General features: G+C 37.8%; 1 pseudogene and 1 gene segment (V, D, J or C); both read left to right on the top strand.

Annotated features, from left to right (window-relative positions):
- LOC148120330 (Ig heavy chain V region 102-like) overlaps nucleotides 1–21,451 on the top strand; it is a 176,082-nt gene that overhangs the window by 139,974 nt on the left and 14,657 nt on the right.
- On the top strand, nucleotides 17,535–18,034 carry LOC148120331 (immunoglobulin heavy variable 1-84 pseudogene; annotated as a pseudogene). The gene is made up of 2 exons (XR_015739270.1): nucleotides 17,535–17,622; nucleotides 17,706–18,034. The product of XR_015739270.1 is annotated as an immunoglobulin heavy variable 1-84 pseudogene (transcript).

The following is a 21,451-nucleotide window of genomic DNA, read 5'->3' as shown; positions in this document are numbered from 1 at the left end:
TATAAATAAACTGAAAGAAAAAAGCCATATGATCATTTCATTGGATGCTGAAAAAGCATTTGACAAATTCAACACCCCTTTATGATAAAGGTGTTGGAGAGAATAGGGATACAAGGATCATACCTAAATATAACAAAAGCTATTTACAGCTAGCCAACAGCTAACATCAAATAGAATGGAAAGAAACTCAAAGTCATTCCACTAAAATCAGGAACACGACAAGGCTGTCCACTTTCTTCATACCTCTTCAATACAGTGCTAGAAGTTCTAGCAATAGCAATAAGACAACATAAGGGGATCAAGGCTATTTGAATTGGAAAGGAAGATGTTAAACTATAGTTATTTGCAGATGATATGAACACTACCAAAGAACTCCGACAGCTGACAAACACCTTTAGTGATGTGGCAGGGTAAAGATCAACTCCAAAAAATCAGTTGCCCTCCTATACACAAAGGATAAAGAAGCAGAAAGGGAAATCAGAGAAACATCACCTTTCACAATAGCTACAAATAGCATAAAATATCTTGGAGTAACTCTAACCAAGGAAGTGAAGGACCTATTTGACAAGAACTTTAAGTCTTTGAAGGAAGAAATTGAGGAGGATAGCAGAAAATGGAAAGAACTCCCTTGCTCTTGGATTGGGAGGATCAACATAGTATAAATGGCAATTCTATTTATAGCAATCTATTGATTCAATGCAATCCCAATCAAAATCCCATCAAACTTCTTCACAGACCTTGAGAGAACAATAATCAAGTTTATATGGAAAAACAAAAACCCAGGATAGCCAAAACAATCTTATACAATAAAGGAACTTCTGGAGGCATTACCATCCCCGACTTCAAACCCTAGTACAGAGCTACAGTATTGAAAACAGCTTGGTATTGGTATAAGAACAGAGAAGTCGACCTATGGAATCGAATAGAAGACCCGGATATTAACCTACAAACCTATGAACACCTAATTTTTGACAAGGGAGCTAAAGGTATACAATGGAAGAAGGAAAGCATCTTTAACAAATGGTGCTGGAATATCTGGATGTCAACCTGTAGAAGAATGAAAGTAGATCCATATCTATCACCATGCACAAAACTCAAGTCCAGATGGGTTAAAGACATCAACATTAATCTGACCACTTTGAACCTGATAGAAGAGAAAGTGGGAAGTAGTCTACAAGACATAAGCACAGGAGACCACTTCCTAGGTAGAACCACGTAGCACAGACAATAAGAGAACCAATGAATAAATGGGTCCTCCTGAAACTGAGAAGCTTCTGTAAAGCAAAGAACCTTCTCAGTAAGATAAAAAGACTACCTTCCGATTGCGAGAAGATCTTCACCAACCTCTCATTAGACAAAGGTCTGATCTCCAAAATATACAAAGAACTCAAGAAACTAGACACTAAAACTCTAATTAACCCAATTAAAAATGGGGTATTGAACAGAACACAGAATTCACCACAGAAGCACTTCAAATGGCCAAAAGACACTTAAGGTCATGCTCAGCCGCCTTAGCAATCAGGGAAATGCAAATCAAAACAACTTTGAGATACCATGTTACAGAATAGCCAAACTCAAAAACACCAATGATAGCCTATGCTGTAGAGGATGTGGAGTGAGGGAAACACTCATCCATTGTTGGTGGGAATGCAAACTTGTGCAGCCACTGTGGAAATCAGTGTGGTGGTTTCTCAGGAAAGTGGGAGTCAACCTACCTCAGGACCCAGCAATTCCACTCTTGGGAATATACCCAAGAGATTCCCTATCATACTACAAAAACATTTGTTCAACTATGTTCATATCTGCACTATTTGTAATAGCCAGAACCTGGAAACAATCTAGGTGCCTCTCAATAGAAGAATGGTTAAATAAGGTGTGTAACATATACACATTAGAGTTTTACTCAGTGATGAAAAACAATGACATCTTGAATTTTTCCTACAAATGAATGGAAATAGAAAATGCTTTTCTGAGTGAGGTAACCCAGACACAAAAAGAAGAATATGGTATGTACTCACTCATAAGTAGATTCTAGCCATAATTAAAGGTCTTTGAGCCTATAATTTGTGATTCTAGAGAAGCTAAATAAGAAGGTGAACCTGAAGAAAATCGTATAGTTATACTCCTGGATATTGGAAATAGACAAGATTGCCAGGCAACCTTGGGTGCATGGGGGTTGGGGGTGTGAAAATAATGGGGGATGGTTAGAGAAAAGAGAGTAGGGGAGGATTGGGGAAAAGTTGGGGAAATGGGATGAGGGGAGGGAGGAAGGATGGATATGGGAGCACAGAAGTGTACATCTCAACTCAGGAAGCCATTTTAGGGTTTGTAAGAGACTTGATTCTAGAGGGGTTCCCAGGTCCAAGGAGAGGTCCCCAGATTGTTCCCTGGGCAGTAGAGGAGAGGGTGCCTGAACTGGCCTTGGCCCATAACCATACTGATGAATATTTTTCATGTCACCAAGGAACCTTCTTCTGGCGATGGATGGAGATAGAGACAGAGACCCACATTGGAATACTGAACTTAAGTCCTTAGGTCCAAATAAGAAGCAGAAGGAGGGAGAACGTGAACAAGGAAGTCAGGAGTGCAGGGGGTGCGTTCACCCACTGATACATGGGGACTGATCTAAAGAGAGCTCACCAAGGACAGCTGGACTGGTACTTAACAAGCATATGATCAAACTGGATTCTCTGAATGTGTCTGACATGGGGGATGACTGAGAAGTCATTGATAATGGCACTGGGTCTTGTTTCGTCTACATGTACTGGCTTTTTGGGATCCTAGTCTGTTTGGATGCTCGCCTTCCCGTACCTGGAGGGAGGTGGGAGGAATTTGAACTTCCCACAGGGCAGGAAACTCTGAGTGCTCTTAGGATTGGAGAGGGAGGAAGAGAGGGAATAGGGACAGTGGGAGGCTATTGGGAGGAGGGGCGGAAGTGGAAATTTTTATGAATAAATAAAGAAAAAAAATAAATTAAATTCTACCTGTGTTGTGTAGCGGAATCTCAGTTTCTCAGTATGGAAGAGATATTTACATCTTAAATGTACTACCACAAAAGTGTAAATCTTATAAGTTGTCAAAAATATTAAATTACTTTCCATACAACTGATTTATTTACCCAGTGTGTATACATATCAGTTAAGAATATGTTTGACGTTATTCATATTAATCTGATCTTAAGTTTACTACCTTCGGAGAACCAGTATACTGACCTACAGTCTCAGGATTTTACGGGCACTGACTTACTCTGACAACGACACCATCCTTGTCGTCCCATTGGATATGATGAAGTCACTCTTGAGCTATAAAGTGATTGGTTTTGAATACCTGGAACAATAACAAGCAAAATGGTATCCTGTGATACTTGATAGTTTCAAGGAATTGATTCAGTAAGAAATCTCTGTAGTTTTTAGGGATAGTTTGGCATGTTCCTGTAACCAACATAAATTGCCTTGAAATATGAATGTTATGTTATGAATATCTATGGCATAATCTTCATAAGCATGAATCCAGTTGGCCTATTCTATGGTAGAGACATTTAAACCTCTGTTGAATTAAAAATACTGTCTTCATGAATCACTATCCTGTCTCCACCAACAGGAAAACATTAATGTGCAGCTGGAAAGGGAATCTCCCGATTCTGTCCTCTAAATTGAACAAGACTCGTCAATGTAATGAGTCAGTCAAGTGGCCGTGAGACCTTGATTCTAGCAGTTGTCTGTTGCATGCTGCAGAGCCATTTTGAAGTGACCAAACCCCTTATGCTGCAAACATAAACGCCTCATACTCCCCACTCTCTACAGCCACTGTGGAATCAGTGTGACTGCTCCAGAGGAAGATTGGAATTGACTTAGCCAGCATCCAGCTATACCACTCTGGAGAATACACACAAATGACTCTATATCGTACTATGGACACTCACTCAATAATGTTCACTGCTACTCTACAGATAATAGCCAGACATTGGAAAGAGCCTCTTTGCTCCTGTTATCATCCATTGCAGAATCCTTTTTTATTTCTTGTGGAACCATTCTACTCCCTGTCTTTGATGAGGATATTTATGATGATCTTTGAATATCATGGAGATAATGTCAAATACATTCCTACTTCAATATATATAATTTAATCATAAATGAAAAGTCATTGTGACATTGAAATGCCCTGGAAAGTGAACCACGTGTAAGTGAAGGTCTTATTGCCCATCCTTCCATGAGGGTTCAGTGCCTCAGCTGTTTCTTAGCCTTGAGGGTTCGGTTTCTTTATACAGTGTTACTAGAACGTGTGACAAGTGCAAACTTATGGTTTAGACACATCTTGATGTATTTAAATTTTAGACATTTAAACAAGAAGATAGTTTATTCCTAAGAATGAGTTGATCATTTTTGACATAGATTTATTTAAGGAAATCAGTTACTCAGGTTTTTTTTTTTTCTACATTTTCAGTCATGTTCATACCACAAAGTCACTGTGAAAGGTGTTGAAAGTTAGGCAAATCATTGTCTTTCTTAACTCTAAAACATCCATAGTGGCAAGAAAAGGAAGTTACATTGTGTTTTAACATCACAGTACCAGTGACTAAAATCCTAGGCCCTGTGTTGTGACTTTCAGTGTCTTCTGTCCTTCTGGCCCTCCTCCAGTATGCTCGAGGTCTGAGAGAATTGAGCTAACTTTGTCTTTGCCTATAGTTTATGTTTTCTGTTGGTACTGTTTTTAAAGAATCAGAGGGCAGTATAAAGATGAATCTACTAATATTGAATAAATAGAAATTTCAAATACATGAGGCAGGAAATTAACAGATTAGAAGTCACTGTAATATCACTCTCTTCCATGCATAGATAGACTTCATATCTGCCAGCCTGCCAGGGCATCTACTCTTTCCTGCTGCATTCACACAATACTCATGTGATGGGTTGTACACTGAATACCTGGCTCCACCATGTGGGCTACTTTCCCTGGGGAAAAGGAAAACTCCAGTGAGGTCTTCTATGCCTCCACTGACAGACTGGCTCCCCCTGAGTCCTAAAACTTAAGTCCTTCATCAAAGTCAGTGCCTGGCATAGAATGCAAATCTTTCCTGGATTCTCTTGGGTTGAAAAGACAAAATGGGTCTGGGTACTCACTGGTGTGCAGACACCAACAGACTTCCTCATTCATTCCTGCTGAGAGTTGCCCTGCATGTGAGTGCCAGGGCTCACTAAGAGGCAGACTGCTATATTATCACCTATTCCAACCTTATCCTCTGCTTTCCTTTCTCCACAGTTGTCCTTTCCCAGGTCATGCTGAAGGAACCTGGCCCTGAGCAGTTGCATCTCTCCCAGGATCTCATACTGACCTGCTCTTTCTCTGGGTTTTCAGTGAGTACTTCCGGTATAGATATCGGTTGGATCCGTCAGCATCAGGAAAGGGTTTGGAGTGGTTTGCAAACATTTGGTGGGATGATACTAAGTTCTACAAAACACCCCTAAAGGGCCGACTCACAGTCTCCAAGTTCACCAACCACCGGGCATTTCTTAAGATCACCAGTGTGTATGCTGCAGATACTGCTACATATACTGTGCACAGAGAGCACATTGACACAGCCTGAGCTGACAGTTAGTCAATAGTTCCGCCTACTTCTCCATTCTGTGTCTTCCTTCTACAATACAGGCATTATACATCCTTATTTTGAAATAGGATTTTCACCTTGAGAATGACTGCCTTCATGATACTTGATCTAGGGTGATTTCACTGCCTAAAAAACAGAGTGAGAATGACTCGATGTCATAGTATTAAAGGAAATAACTGTTCCAGTTGTCTTTTGTATTGTGTTAAAGTTGTTGTTTGTCTTTTCCCCCAGTTGTATTGGGATATAAACATGTATGAAAAATTAAATGCAGGCAAATTTCAGTATTTACTGGAACTCCCTCCTGATACTATCTTATGCTTCTATTATATTATTTTCGTGTATGTATTCATACTCATTACTGACTTTTCTAATCTTCATGCCTCCACACTGTTAAGTGGTATTTTTGCTCAAGCTGGTCTCCAACAGTTTTTTAAGTATCAAGGGTGTCTTGATTCTAACTCAGGTGGTTTAGAGACGTTCGTACATTCAGTCTTTGGCCTCAAATTCCCCAAAGAGCAGATTCCAAATTATTGCAATATTCAGTAAACTACTGGATATTTGGAAGATTGGAATTCCTGGACAAACATTCATAAATTGTATTATTGTCCAAAGTGACTTCATGTAAATCACAAAATACCTCAGGCTATCGCCATGTCTATTGGTTGCTCTCCAGAAAGTGATGATAAATCCCTATTGCTAAAGACAACACTTATGTATCTCACTGATCATGGGGAATTTGAGTTGACACCTTACTGGAGGTCTTATCTACTGACTACTGTTCATAGCAGTAGAAGGTACTTGGCATGCTCTCAGAGAAGTTTAATAATAAACCTAACAACAATCTGTGACCTACAATGCTGATCTGCCTGTGAGATATGATTGTGTATTCATCAGTGACACAAATATTGGGGGAGTAATCAGCCATTTTTTGATTGAATTTAAAGACCACTCCATGAATGTAAACCATGCTTGAAACTACTAGAACATTCTAGAACTTGTAGTGAGGCTTCTTATGGGAAAACCAATGTTATGCTAAAGCCATTGTTTTCCACTTGTGGGGTATGACATCTTTGGGATTTGAACAACTCTTTCACTTGTATGGAAGAACTCTTTCACAGGATTCATATATGAGGTACGTTGCAAGGCAGATATTTACATATCGGATCCATAGTCAAAAATCACAGGTATGTAATAGCAACAAAATGATTCTAAGGTTAGGGGGTTATGGTTTTTTTGAGGAACTATATTTAAGGGCTGCAGCAATAGGAAGGTTGAGGGCCAATGTGCTAAAGGAATAGAACAATAAAATAATTCCCAATGACATGCCTGGATATGCATATTAATCTGCATACATGACACAACTATCATGTTCTTTCATAATATGGGAAATAACATAATGAATCTCAAATTGACAGTCTATAGAGCATGAGAGATATTGGACAACTCAGTTATAAATCTGTTGTCTTAAACAAATGTTCTTTTCATGACTCAGGAAATGATTTAGAAGAAGAACATGAAAGACTTTAAGAGCCAGAGGTGTTGAATGAATCCAAAGAAACATTCTCTTCCAGACACAATAGAACTGATGCACAAATGAACATACGGTGGAAATATACACAGGTTTTGTACAAGTTCAAGACACATGGGATTCTACTGTCAAGAGCAGAAATAAACAGGACTCCCTATCCTAATGAAGAAATTATCTGCACTTGGTATGAGCATGCAAAGAAATATTAGTGTACTTCTGGGAATTTAACTGGCCGAATTAAACGTGCTGCCCAACAGGTCTTATACTAACATCAATAAATCAGAGTGGTATTTTTGAAGATGTTCTTTAACCACATAAATTTATTTTGGCATTTTCTTGTCTTGCTGGTCTTTTGTTTATATATTTTGCTTTCTGATTCTTGTGTTTTTTGTGAGTTTGTGGGAGACAGAGAGAGAGAGAGAGAGAGAGAGAGAGAGAGAGAGAGAGAGAGAAACAGAGATAGAGATTCAGAGAGTCAATGAGTGATGGGGTTGTTTTTCAAAGTTTGAAGGAAAGAAAGATAGTAGGGAGGTGAGGAGCATCTAGAAGCAGTTGGGAAAAAGACTAAGTATGGCCAGAGTGTACTGGTTGAAAACAATTTTTTCAATAAAGAAAATTTAATTGAAAATGCTAGAATCCTCCTCCAAAATTGTGTATTGAAGTTTTCAATATATGAAGATATTGTGTGTAGACTAAACATGTTTATAAATGTCTCTGGCATGCACATGAACAAGCTGGTTTGAGAGCTTCCAGTTTCTTGTCAGTTTCCTACTGAACTGTTGATTCCATTTCTTATAATCCAGTAGGAATATATAAAGATTTCTAAATGTTTTACTGCTCAGATGTTTTATCACAACATGGGCAGAATCACTGTAGAATAGTGCTCCCTTCCAGATACACTCAAGCACAGACACAGTCAAACAAATCTTTGTTATTTATATTAAGGATTACAATTCAGTTTTCATCCACTAATTTCTCACTGTCTTACATGACATCATCAGGACAGGATTCTTGGTCCAGTGCAGATCTCTAAGATTCACACTCTTCCTACCATTGGTCCGTTTTAATTTTTCTAAGTCAATTTGTCAGTAATTATCTATTCTTGGAAACACAGGCCTGTTTCAGTACTAAGTTCAAAATTGTTTCAGCTCTAAGGGTCACCCAGTCCTGAGATGAATCATTATTTACTCATTTATATCAATTTTCTCATTCTCCTGTTCAATAATTCGCAACTCTTTACTTTGTCTATAAAACAGGGCAAAGTAAGTGATTTACCATGAACATAACATCATTCTTCAGTTGAGAAGGTTCAAGATATCACTACTTGACATAGATAACAACTTTCTTGTCCTTGATGACGCTGATTCAGAAAAGTCATGAATTTTCTGAGATGAAAAATCTGCAGACCTTGTTTGTTAATTTTGTTGGAGGAAATTGTTCAGACCTCTAGAAACATATCCAAACTTTTGCTCTTGCACCTGAGGTATATGACCACTGAGGAAATCATGGTGTATCAATCTTTGAGTGACTCAGAGAGAGGAGATCAGAACTAGGTTCCAGAAGCAATCCTCTTTGCAAATAGTGTTATGAATAGTGCAAATGGTTCTCAGGCCCTTCAGTAATGTCGAAAATCATCCTTTATAGCTCAGTGACAAAAAGAACTGCTGAGAATTCTGTTGAGTGAAAGCTATCCCAAGCAAAGGAATATGAAAAAAAATCACATAAAAATGTGAATGAGAATGCTAGGCATCAATGTATGCATGCATTTTAATGAAGATCTTGCCCAGTTTCATACACACTGCACAGCCTTAGCCTGTATTGAGATCCTCACATTAGTTTAACTTAGGAAAAAAGCTCATGCCATTTTTTTATGGTGTCACTGTGTCTAGACTTTAGTTCATGAATTTGGTGATGAGAAAAAAATGTCTTTGTAAATCTACACTGCTTAATCATATGAAATTCCTGTACATTCACACTCACGATAGCCACTAGCATCCCATGATGCTGTACTATGAAGCACACCATTATACACTTTTCCCAGGATAGAAAAAATGTTGAAATCCAAGGGGAGCACCACTACCTCTATCACCCTGGATTGTAGGGATAACTGCTCCTCTACAATGAAAAGAGAATATTGTCCTCTCAGGTTGTTTCTCAGTGTTCTGACAGTCCAGAGGACATCATATAAATTTGTATATGAAGGGAAGCCATGCATTGGACTGATGCCAGCTTCTTCTATCCTGAAATATTAGGTGCATATGATTTGTGATCCTGAAGTTAGATCAAAACCTATGTGAAGAGTTTTAGTTTCTATAGCAGACACTTTTGTTTTCTTCTGTGAAACTCCATTTCTGATATTTAACCATACATGCACACAAAATCTTACATAGTTTTGTTATTCTGTCTCATTTGTGGGAGCACATTCCAAAACATTCTTCATAATTGAAACTATTCAACTCCTAAAATGATTTACTAACACATTTTTTTTGCCAGATATGGTTCAATCAGATCTATCTCTTCACATCTGAAATAGCAAGTCTGGATATTAGCCATGTCTGGTATTTTAACTGTTGACCATAACTGAGTCAAGGTAGAATGGAACCATACTTATGAGCCCTGGCAAATGTGCAGCATGAGAAACAGATTGAGGCATGGCATACAATCTGTGAGTGTTCTCTTATCCATCTTGGTTTGTTGTCTAACAGGCAACAAACAACAAAAGGGAAGAAGTGTTGAAAGAAAGCTGTGTAAGTGGCCTTTAAGAGGAATGGAGACAGCCCTCTGGGAGACTGCTTTTGATGAAAAAGCTCAACTTTATTCCAGGCTATGGCAATATGGAGAATTGGGGAGTCTGGGGAGATACCATGATTTGCATTAAGTTGCAAGGTTCTATCATACAGTTAAGTTAGTAGAAACATGGCCCTATAAAATTTTTAGAGCACTTGCCTAATTACTATGTAGTTCATCAAGGGAAGATGTGTTAAGGGTAACCATTGAGATTAGTCAGGAATTCTGTGCCGCGAGACATCTCCCAGATAAGCCTAAGCAGAAAACTTGTGCTGTATGGAGGGAGATCTCCATGTTTCCCAGCTTAGAGAATACTGCTCAACTATGGTAGACTGTAACATCTGATCAGTCAGTAATGTCTTTCAACACATTCACTAAATTTCTACTTCCTTCTTTATATATTTTTTCTGAAGTTGTTAACTGATCTATAGATACCACAGTGGTGCCTCTTCTTTCTGTTGGCTCTTGTGTCTGGAAATAGGTGGGAGCATGAACTAAGCTCAAGACTGTGTGATTCTCTGACTTCAGGTGTTCTGCCCCAGTTATAGTATAATGAAGGCAGCCAAGATTCTGTTTTTTCCTGTGGTTACAAAGGGGGATTGCTAGAGTTGGATACATACAACTGTCACCAGGGTGATGCCTAGTTTTGAGATGGACATTCATAATTATATAGGCAAAATATAAAATCAATTTCTAAAACATCTTTTCAGTATCTCCAGGAGAATCAAAACCCATTTACATATGCAGCTGAACACTGTTTTTCATGTCTGTGTTAGAAGTTAAACCAGACTGTGCAAGTTCAATGTAAGCCATGACATATCAAATTGTAATGCAACAAAGGAGCAGGAGGGGGCACAAAGAAGCTAAGAATCTCCATTACAGAGATGCGGAGAAGTGTGGCAGGGTTTCTGTATCCTTTGTGGTTTCCTTTCTTAAAGTCTGTTAACTGACCTGCAACAGCTGTGATTAAAATATGATGTTTTCGTGGTCACACACAGTGAAGATTCCTTGTCAAACTCCTCATGGGTTTGTATATTCTTTTAAAATTTTATTCAGTTTTATTTATTTCATAATTTTTTGAAAAAAAAATTACAACATATTCTGATTACTGAACCTCCCCCAATTTCACACTCTCTCCTTTTCTCTGTAGAAAGCAACAGTCAAAAAAGAAAAATTAAAATAGAAAAGCATTAATGTAAGAAACAAAAACAGGAACTTACAGTCATTAACCCACAACAACACTCAACTATGAAACTATTTTATATAGGTAAAAGATGAGTAAGATTGAAGAAATAATGCACAATGTGAAATCAGAGAAAATATCTGTAAAATATTGCATTTATTCTGTGTTAGCCTTCTGTTGCAAGGCTTGTGTCCTGTCCTGAGTGAAGTAAATACACCCAATAATACTCCAATGGAGAAAACAAACATTTCCATTGCAAGGATGAATCAATTATGGAGCTTCTTGGTTAAGGGATGAAAGCCTGTTCTGAACACTGGGACCCCATTAGGATCGAATCTGTGCAGACTCAGTATGCATTCCAGTCTCTGTGACTTCATATGTGCATCAGTCCTGTGGTGTCTGGAAGACACTCTTTCCTTGGGGTTATGCACCACTTTTAGATTTTAAGATTTATTCACATTTTAAATTCTTTTTCAGAAACAAGGTCTAACTATTGAGCTACTGTAGACAAATAAGAACACTGGCAATAACTATTACTGTTTTGAACACCTGTGGGATCTCCCCAATTATTATAGTAGAAAGCTGTTAACCTCCACACTTTTCTGTGAATACCCACACCCGATCCAGGCATGCGCTTTCCTGAACCGAGTCCACGAGAATGGACAATTGACCTAAGGGTTTAAACACACAGACACACAAGAGACCAAGCTCATTCACCAAACAGTAAATGGCCACTTTATTAAATTCAAGTCGGGTATTTATACCAGTGGGCAAGAGGGCAAAAGGGCACGGCCCCCTCCCATCAGGAGCAATGGAATAGGATTACAGGTGCGGAGCCTAAGGCCAGAAGCAGTTGGGAGGGGCAGGCATATAGGGCCTGCAGCTGGAACCTTGTTTAAAGGTGGAATCACCATAACAAAAGGCAGAAAGCTGTCTTGTGCCCAAACAGAGGTGTTCATTAATAACTCAGGGTTTCTGGGAGCAGAACAGCTCAGCCATGCAGGTATCTGTGTTCAAACACTCATTAGTTAATTAGAAACCAATTTTGTACTAAACAGAAAATTCTCCCTGTTGGGTCATTTTTCTTGTGTAGCAAGGAGCTAGGGAACCTGAAGGGTGAGAAAAGACATCAAGGATCTTATACAGTAGCATACCTCATCGTCTACAAATCTCATCTATGAGCTGTCTAACATATTTTTGGAAGCATATATCTCTTATATCCATAGAACATGATCAGAAAACCCACAGGTGCAATGCTAATAACTAAATGACAAGTTTATCTATATTTTATTTGTCTTCATACAATTTTCTTTAAAATATATTTTTGATGACAATCCTGTATCAACAGATCCATAAAACCACACAAAATCTGAACACAAACTTTATTCAGTCAATACATAGAAAATCTCAAATGTAAAATAAGGCATCTAGGAAATCTTCCTTATTTCCTGAAAATTTGTTATAAAAATGACATTATGATTTACATTTCTCTTACTCCATAGTCTACATTTCTTTACGTTCATGGTCTTGCTTTCTTATGTCATGCAAATGCATCCTGTATCCTTTGCATTTATATGTTTACTTATGCTTCAGGATCCCCATTCTAATATGATTTTCTTACAACATAAATTGTGTTTCTCTTACACAATCACTTAATGTCTCAATTTTGCAAATGATTTCAAATTTGAAATTCTGTCTCCTGTGTTTTCCTGATTGCCTTTCATTTTATCTATATTTTAGTATATCCTTTACCTTAATTCCTCAAACTCCAATGGCCAATTTTAAGTCTCTTTGTTTATATAAATGAAAGACACAAACATAATATTCACATCTTGCAATCACATATAAGTGAGAACATGTAGCATTTGTTTTTATGGTCTAGAGAGACCTCACTCAGCATATTTTTCCAGTTCCATCCACTTATCTATAGATTTCTTAGTTTGTATTTTACTACTGCTTATTATTCCATTTTTCATACAGCCAACATTTTCATTATTTATTTGTCCTTTTTCTGGAAATATAGATTTGCTCCATCTTCCAGTCGCTGATAATAGAACACCAATAAACATGGACACAGAACTTACTCTTAAAAAGATAAAGAGTCCTTGAGCACATGCTTGGAGGGATATGGCTGGGACACCGCATAATTTTGTTGAATAATTTTGGTGACAATCTACAAACTGATTTTCCATGTAACTACACTAATTTATTCTTACATCAACCTGTAAACAATCTTTCCCCAACATTGAACTGAACAGGAAATTCTCGCTGATTGGTAAGTTTTCTAGTGCAGAAATGTGTTATACAGCCAGAAGGGAGAGAAAAGACATCAATAATCTTACACATTAGCAGATCTCATGATCTACAATATCAGACTTCAGCTAAGATGTATCCACTGGTGCCTAGTAGTTATGTAATAATGGATTACTTTCTACTTGGATTTGTTTTCAGATTCATAGGAATATATTAATCCTTGGTAAACAAATTAAAAAATACCCATGACTGGATGTGACATACTACTTACCTAGTAGTTCCTACTTGTATTGCTAATGGCCATATTGTCAAACTGTCTTAAAAATATCTATGTCTATTTTCAGTAAGTTGATGCTGCTCTCAGCCTTGATCCCAGAATTTCTTCTGTGCTGTGTTTCATGATTAATGCAGACATTCATGACTACTCAAAGTGCTGAAAATGGATGATTGAGTACACAATCTCAGATGAATCATTAAACCTCCTACCTGAAGCACAATGATCATTACCAAGAGGCACTGGAAAGAATGTAAGATACAGAATATAGGGCAGAAATTCATGGAATTCTAATGTTACCACTTACCTTGACCATTGCACATGTGAGCTAACAATCACAATAGTTTCCAGCACAAGACATGAACAAATCCAGCCAAACACAAAGACAGATTGAGAGTCTGTGAAATTGTTGGGCATGTAAAGGTATCTACTGTGAGTTTTGAAAATCATATTTTGATTGCTTGCAGCCACATTGTAGAATACAAAAATTTAATTTCTTAAATTGCCCCATAAATAAATGCATTCCCCTCGGTGCATGTGTGCGCTTCTCTCATCATTAAGTAAAATTGGAATGAGGACATGTGAGCAGGCAGCCAGAAGCAAACATCCTTGTGGAGGTCCTAAGGACTGTGAAAGTGGTGCTCAGGTCATTAAGTGGTGTTTAGAAGAATAAAATATAGAACAGTTACATCAGGAACTGCTAGGGGTTAATAAAAACATAGTCCAGCCATAAAGATTGGAAAATAGTCCTCAGAATAAAGGGAGAATGGGGAAATGATAGAAATCAATAGATGATATATTCAAGGAAACCTCCATTCACTTTCAAGTTCATTGCACCAGATATGTACATATTACAATCTTAATATTACTTTAATTCAGGAGAAAAAGCTCATAGTATCTATTCATATTATCATAAAGCTCAGATTTTTGTGGAAGATTTATATTGTAAGAGGAGAATGTCTCCATAAATTGTAGGGACATTAATTCCTCTACACTGAGAAGAGGATGTTGACCAGTGAACTAACAAACTACAAAACATCATATCAATTCTGACAAGTGATAGAAGGGAAGACATACATAAGTCTGGTCTCAGCTCCTTCTACCCTAGAGAATTAGGTGTATCTGATTTATGACCTATTCAGAACAAAATATACATGAATATCCTAAATTTATTTAGTATGTATTTTTTAACATTGCAGCTTTGCTTCAAACCTTTTAATTAAACACACATATACCTACATAGAACTATTGGCTGTACTATTCCTATATAGCATATTCCAAATCCATTTCTCTTCCATGGAAATGTTCAAATTCTGAGAATCATAATTAACACATGCCTTGTCCTAGGATAAGAGGATTCTGGACTTGGAATAGTAGACATGGAGATATAAATCGTTGTAAGCAGAGATATCCAACACCCTTGAGGATCCTTGTCAAGGATTACCCCCCCATTATTTTAAATGTAATGTGGGAAACAGATTGAGTCAAGGCATATATTTTATTTACTTTTTCTTCCTTCTTAATGTGAGTTCATTTTTCTGGATTTATTATCTTTTCTTTGAGTACAACAGTGGGTTTTCTTCTTTCTGTTGGTCACTTTACCTGCATGCCTCAGGAATTCTTAAGTGGATCTATGGGGGGCTGCATCTGAACTTAAGATTCATTGTGGTTCCCTGACATCAGGTGCTCTGTCCAGGTATAGTCTAATGAAGGTAGTCAAGGCTTTTTTTCTCTTCTGTTGTCACCTTACCACAAGTGGGAACTGTTAGAGCACTGTCGTCAGGGAGGAGCTTGCCATTGAGAAAGCCATTGATGATAGTATAGGACATCTTAAAATCAATCTCTCAAACTTCTAGTCAGCATCTCCAGGTAAACAAGAGCCATTCCTCCCTGCAATGGAGCTCTGTGAGACTGAAGTTGTAGGGATGTGTTACTGTTCAAGGGAGACAGTGCAAACCATGAGAAACCATAGTGCAGGGGAGCACAGGACCATCAGGGGTCAGAAAAGAGTCAATTATCCCCAGTAGAGAGATGAGGTTGGTTTCAAAGGAGCTCTCTGTCCTCTGTGATTACCATTCTTGAGTCCAATAGCTGACCTACAACTGATGTGATTGACAAGTGATGTTTCCTTGCTTAAACACAATAAAGATTCTTTGTTAAACTTTTTATGGATTTGTGTTTTCTTGTTTATTTTATTCTATTTTTATTTGTTCTTTACAGACATTTTGACAAATTTCATGCAATGTGTTCTGCTCACTGATTCCTTTCTACCTATTCTTCCCAGATTTTTCCTTAGTTGTTTCCTACCCAACTCCATAATCTGATTTTCTCTTTTTAGGAAAAAAACCCAAATAGACAAAAACTATTTTAAAAATGGGTTAAAACCAAAGTGAAGTAAAATAATACATACACACAAGCACATACAAAATTCTATATAATCATGTTACATAGGCAAAAAAACAAGTAAGACAAAAATGAGCAATGTAATTTGAGAGAAAATATGTCTATAAATACCATTGAGATAATTTTGTTTTGTGAGAGCTGAGAGCTTGTAAAGTACCTGGAGAGGTAAAGGAGTCTACTGCAAAGCTTATCAACACCCGTTTGACTAATTGAACCCACATGACAGTAGTACACTAAAATTGAATTCCATAAGTTTTCCTCTAAGGATAACACATACATGTTGGTGCATTGTGCACTATTCTTAGTAATAAAGATGGTGTAACAACTTTTGCAACTATAACATGGATGGATAAAAACCCTTGAGGACACAAATCATTTTGAGAATCCATTGTTATTTGATTAATGATGAGTAAAATATAATCAATTTTTTGGGAGTTTTTCTGAAGGATTCCTATGTACTAGTCAATGACTCCACCTATGTGTGTATAGATAACACTGATTGTACTCATTGGGTTATTAATTAATGATACAAAAGAAGTCATGAAGTTGGGAGAGAGACTTATTGGAAGATTTCAAGAGGAATCCATAAGGCATAGTGGCTATAGATATGATTATACTATATTTTATACATGGAATAAAATTTTAAAGAATATTAATAATTAAATGTGAAACATTTTTACATATGTTTAGAATGTTCGTACATGTGTATTTTGTACAGTGTATATTTCTGCTATAATTTCTACCCTTATTTTTTCCCCTCCTTCTTTTCCTTGATTCTACTAGAGAATTTCACAAAAACTACTAATAAGAGTCTCATTTTATGTCTGTGTTTCTTAGATGGTCTTAATATAGCTATCACTAGTTGCATCTATTTTTCTATAAGTGATGCAAGTTCAATATTTCTTGCATGTGTGGTTCATATAAACATTTTGTTTACATAAATATGTCTTCTTAATAAAATCCTCTGTTGAAAGATACATAATTTATTTCCATAATTTAGTTTTTGTGATGTTGCGGCAATTATCATTGTTGTGCAAATGTTGCTGAAGTACAATTACTTGTGTTCATTTTGATAATTTTCTTAGTTTATGTTCTGTTTGAAAGACAAATATTAATTGCATCAATCTGAAGAATTTCAAACTAAGAAGTTTTAAATTTATCATAACTATCTTTATTATCACAACCAATATCTATAAATCAGACTGACAAGCTTTATACAAAGAGGAGCAACTCTCTCAGGCTTGAAATTTATTGAGAACTTATATGTCTATTTATATCCTCAGCATTAGCTCAGGGCTCAGAAAAGGAGCATTTTATACATTCCTTCACACAGGATTAGGATTTGTCCCTCACCATTCTTTTGCCTTTTACAGGTCTCCTCTAACTCCTTCTCCTTCTGGACTGGGTCCTTAGTAACCAAGTTCCCTGCTCATGAATATGCAAATAACGTGAGTCTATTATGGTAAATACAGGGATGTCCATACCCAAGAACAACATATGACCAGTGTCCTCTTATCAGTCACTGAGCACACAGATTTTCAATATGGCATGGAGCTGGGCCATTCTCCTCCTTGTGTCTGTAAATACAGGTAAGGAGCTTTCCAGTTCCAAACCTGAGGAAGGGACAGGGACTGAAGTGTCAGTGATATACACTATGTCTTTTTCTTCACAGGTGTCCACTCTCAGGTACAACTGCAGCAGTCTGGTCCTGAGCTTAGAAAACCTGGGTCCTCAGTGAAGCTGTCCTGCAAGGCTTTTGGTTACACCTTCACTGACTACAGTATTGAGTGGGTGAAGCAGAAGCCAGGACAGAGAATGAAGTGGATTGGGTATTTTTATCCTGGATATGGTGATACTAACTACAATGAGAAGTTCCAGGGCAGGGCCACACTGACTGCAGACACATCCTCCAGCACAGCCTACATGGAACTCAGCAGCCTGACATCTGATGATTCAGCCGTCTATTACTGTGCAAGCCACAGTGTTGCAACCACATCCTGAGTGTGTCAAAAACCCTGGGGAAGCAGGAAGCTGCCGTGAGTCTAAGATTGCAGAGAAGATTGTCCTTTAGCATCGCTCCAAAATGATTACTCTAAGTGTCCCTTGACCACTTCACAGTCTTATAGAGTCTTTGTCAGATTTTCTAAAGGACTGCTAGGAATGAAGTGATGCTAATTCAGAATGCTTTTAGAGTAGGCTATATCTTGACCTGCTGTTTATCAGTCACCACGTCCATTGACATGATTAATTTTTATGAAGTAAATAAGAACAATATGATTGTGGCATTACATTATGATATAAATATCTCTTAAATCTAAGGGAATGAAAGTGTTTCCGAAATAGTTGAGAATAAGCTATAATATGGATTAGGCCAGTAAAGACAAAACAACAGCAAGTGGACTAAGAAAGCCCCTTTCATAGTCCAATTTGGTTTTCCTAAAACAAGTACAGCTTTCTGGGACATCCTGCCATGGAAAACTCTGATTCTTTCAGGGAGGAGGTCCAGCTACAGAGCATTTGAGTGTGGTTTGTGATTAGACGGCTACAGCTTGCTTGCTGGCAGAAACCTGTTAATGTTATAGAGTTGTGGGAATAAACATGACTGCAGCTAATACCTCTGCCATAAGCCTGGAATCAAAGAGAGCTAAGGAATGGGCTGGATATACCCATAGAAGCCATGACTTTAATCCTCTGCATATTGCTCAGCCAATTAAAGACTCACCATGATCAGAAAAAGAGAGAGATGTACAGTAAAAATTGATTCAAAGATGAAAAAACCTCTAAATAGTTTACCATATGATAAAAAATATATTCAGGCCAGGGAGAGAAAAGAAAAATGGTGAAGTCCGAAAAAGAAAAAAAGAGGGTAGTTGGGTGTGGTGGTACACAACTTTAATCCCAATACTTGTGAGACAGAGGTAGACAGACCTCTGTGAGTTCAAGATGTGGTGCAAACACCTTTAATCCCAGAACTTGGGAAGCAAAGGCAGGCAGATCTCTGTGAGTTCAAGGACAGTCTGGTCTACAGAGGGAGTTCCAGGACAAAGATATACATTGAAATCCTGTCTCAAAAATCCAAAAATTAAAAAATAAAAGAAATAAAGGTTAAAATAAAGCCACTTAAAGATGAAAATACACAGATAGTCTGGATACTGTTTGTTATTATGCTCTTTTTGAATTGTTTGAATGTTTAGGATGTAGCAACAGCTGCAAAAAGATATTTGCTTATAAATGCTGCTGAATTAATCCAAGACAGGCATTTTGAAAATGCCTTGACTTCAAAATTGAAGTTACTTTGTAGAAGAGGATTTACTTTTGTTTCCAAAGGAAATGAGAGACTGTGGATTCATTCTGAGTTAAGAAAAATCAGGTTTTATAAAGGAAGACCACCTGAGAAATCTCAGGTAGGAACAGATGGCCCAGATGTCTGAGTTCTACATCCAGAAAAGATTGAACACTGCTTTCTGAGGTGATTAAGCCTCACAGGATACTCCAGTAAGAACTTGATCATAATTGTAAATTTTCTTTAGATCCCATAAGATTATCAGTGCCCCTAACCAACAGGAAGTAACCTGGAAACTTAAGCCCACATTTCCAAAAAAATGGACTATAGATACTTTCCTTTGTTTAAAAAAAGTGGTATAAGATGAGTGAGAAAATGACCTGTATTCTGTAAATTATAGTTTAAATAAACACTAATTGGCAAGTAGCCAGGCAGCAAGTATAGGCAGGACAACAAGAGAGGAAATTGAGGTGGATCAATGAGAATTGAAAAATTCTGGGAAGGAAGAAGCCCATTCCTCTGCACTCCTGACCTGATCACAGAAGAGGCAAGATGTGACTGCACTGCTTAATGAGGTACATGGCTAACACAGATAAGAACAATGGCTAATCATGGACTAATGTAAGTTATATGAGTTGATAAGAAGCCTGAGCTAATGGGTCAATCAGTTTATAACTAATGTAGACCTCTGTGTGATTTCTTTGGGACTTATTGATTGGGGTAACTGGACTGGGGGACTGGGCGGGACAGAAACCCTGACAACAGAGAAGCTTATGTAAAACAAAGGACACAGTCTATAAGACAGAAAGGTAATCTATTGAATATGAAAAGATCTTTATCAGTCCTACATCATACAGGGGACTAATCTCCAAAATACATAAAGAACTACAGAAATTAGACATCAGAATTTTAAATAATCCATTTAAAATCGGAGTGCAAATCTAAATAGAGAATTCTCAACATGAGAATTTCCAGTGTTCGATTTTGACAAATGCTTTTTCAGCATCTAATAAAATGATCATATGGCTTTTTTTCTTTCAGTTTATTTATATGATGGAGTACACTGATTGATATGTTGACCTAGCCCTGCCATTGATAATGACACTGGGATGTGTCTCTACTTGCATATACCGGATTCCTGGGACCTTATTCTCTTTGGATGTAAACCTTGCTCAACCTAGACATAGTAGGGAGGGCCTTGGACTTTCCAAAGGGCAGGGTGCATGGCACTCCCTTAGGGTTGGAGGGGTGAGAGGAAAATCTGTGGAGGGAGCTAAAGGGAACTAGGAGGAGAGGAGGAAGGGGGAATTTGGACTGGTATTTTTTAAATAATAATAAAAGAAAACAACTTATGTAGCAAGAAATAAAACAATGTGAAAATTTAATTTACCCTCAATAAAATTTATCACAAAGGCCCAAAAGTATCTTTATTTATTTATTTATTTATTTATTGATAAGTGTCATTCTTTTTTTAATTAAAAATTTCAACCTCCTCCCATTTCCTCCCTTCCTCCCCCTCCCCCTCCTTTTCCATTCCAAAGAACAGTCAGTGTTCCCTGCCCTGTGGGAAGTCCAAGGTCCTCCCGGCTCCATCCAGGTCTAGGAAGGTGAGCATCCTAACAGACTAGGTTCCCACAAAGCCAGTACATGCAGTAGAATCAAAACCTAGTGCCATTGTCCTTGGCTTCTCAGTTAGCCCTCATTGCCAGCCACATTCAGAGTGTCCGGTTTTATCACATGGTTTATCAGTCCCAGTCCAGCTGGCCATGGTGAGCTCCCATTAGATCAGCCATGCTGTCTCAGTGGGTGGGCGCACCCCTCCCTTACTGACTTCCTTGCTCATGTTCTCCCTCCTTCTGATCCTCATTTGGACCTTGGGAGCTAAGTCCAGTGCTCCAATGTGGGTCTCTGTCTCTATCTCCATCCATCTCCAGAAGAAGATGCTATGGTGATATGCAAGATATTCATCGATGTGGTTATAGGATAGGGCCAGTTCAGGTGCCTTCTCCTCAGCTGCCCAAAGTACAAGCTGGGGGGCATCTCCTTGGACACTTGGGAATGATCTAGAGTCAAGTCTCTTGCCAACCCTAAAATGGCTCCCTTAATTGATATATACTTTCCTGTTCCCATATCTA

This window comes from Myodes glareolus, chromosome 11, assembly GCF_982192425.1.
Source record: "Myodes glareolus chromosome 11, mMyoGla1.1, whole genome shotgun sequence".
In the NCBI taxonomy this organism is placed as follows: Eukaryota; Metazoa; Chordata; class Mammalia; order Rodentia; family Cricetidae; genus Myodes; species Myodes glareolus.
Note: the sequence above shows the minus strand (reverse complement) of the source record. Positions and strands in the feature narration are given on the sequence as shown.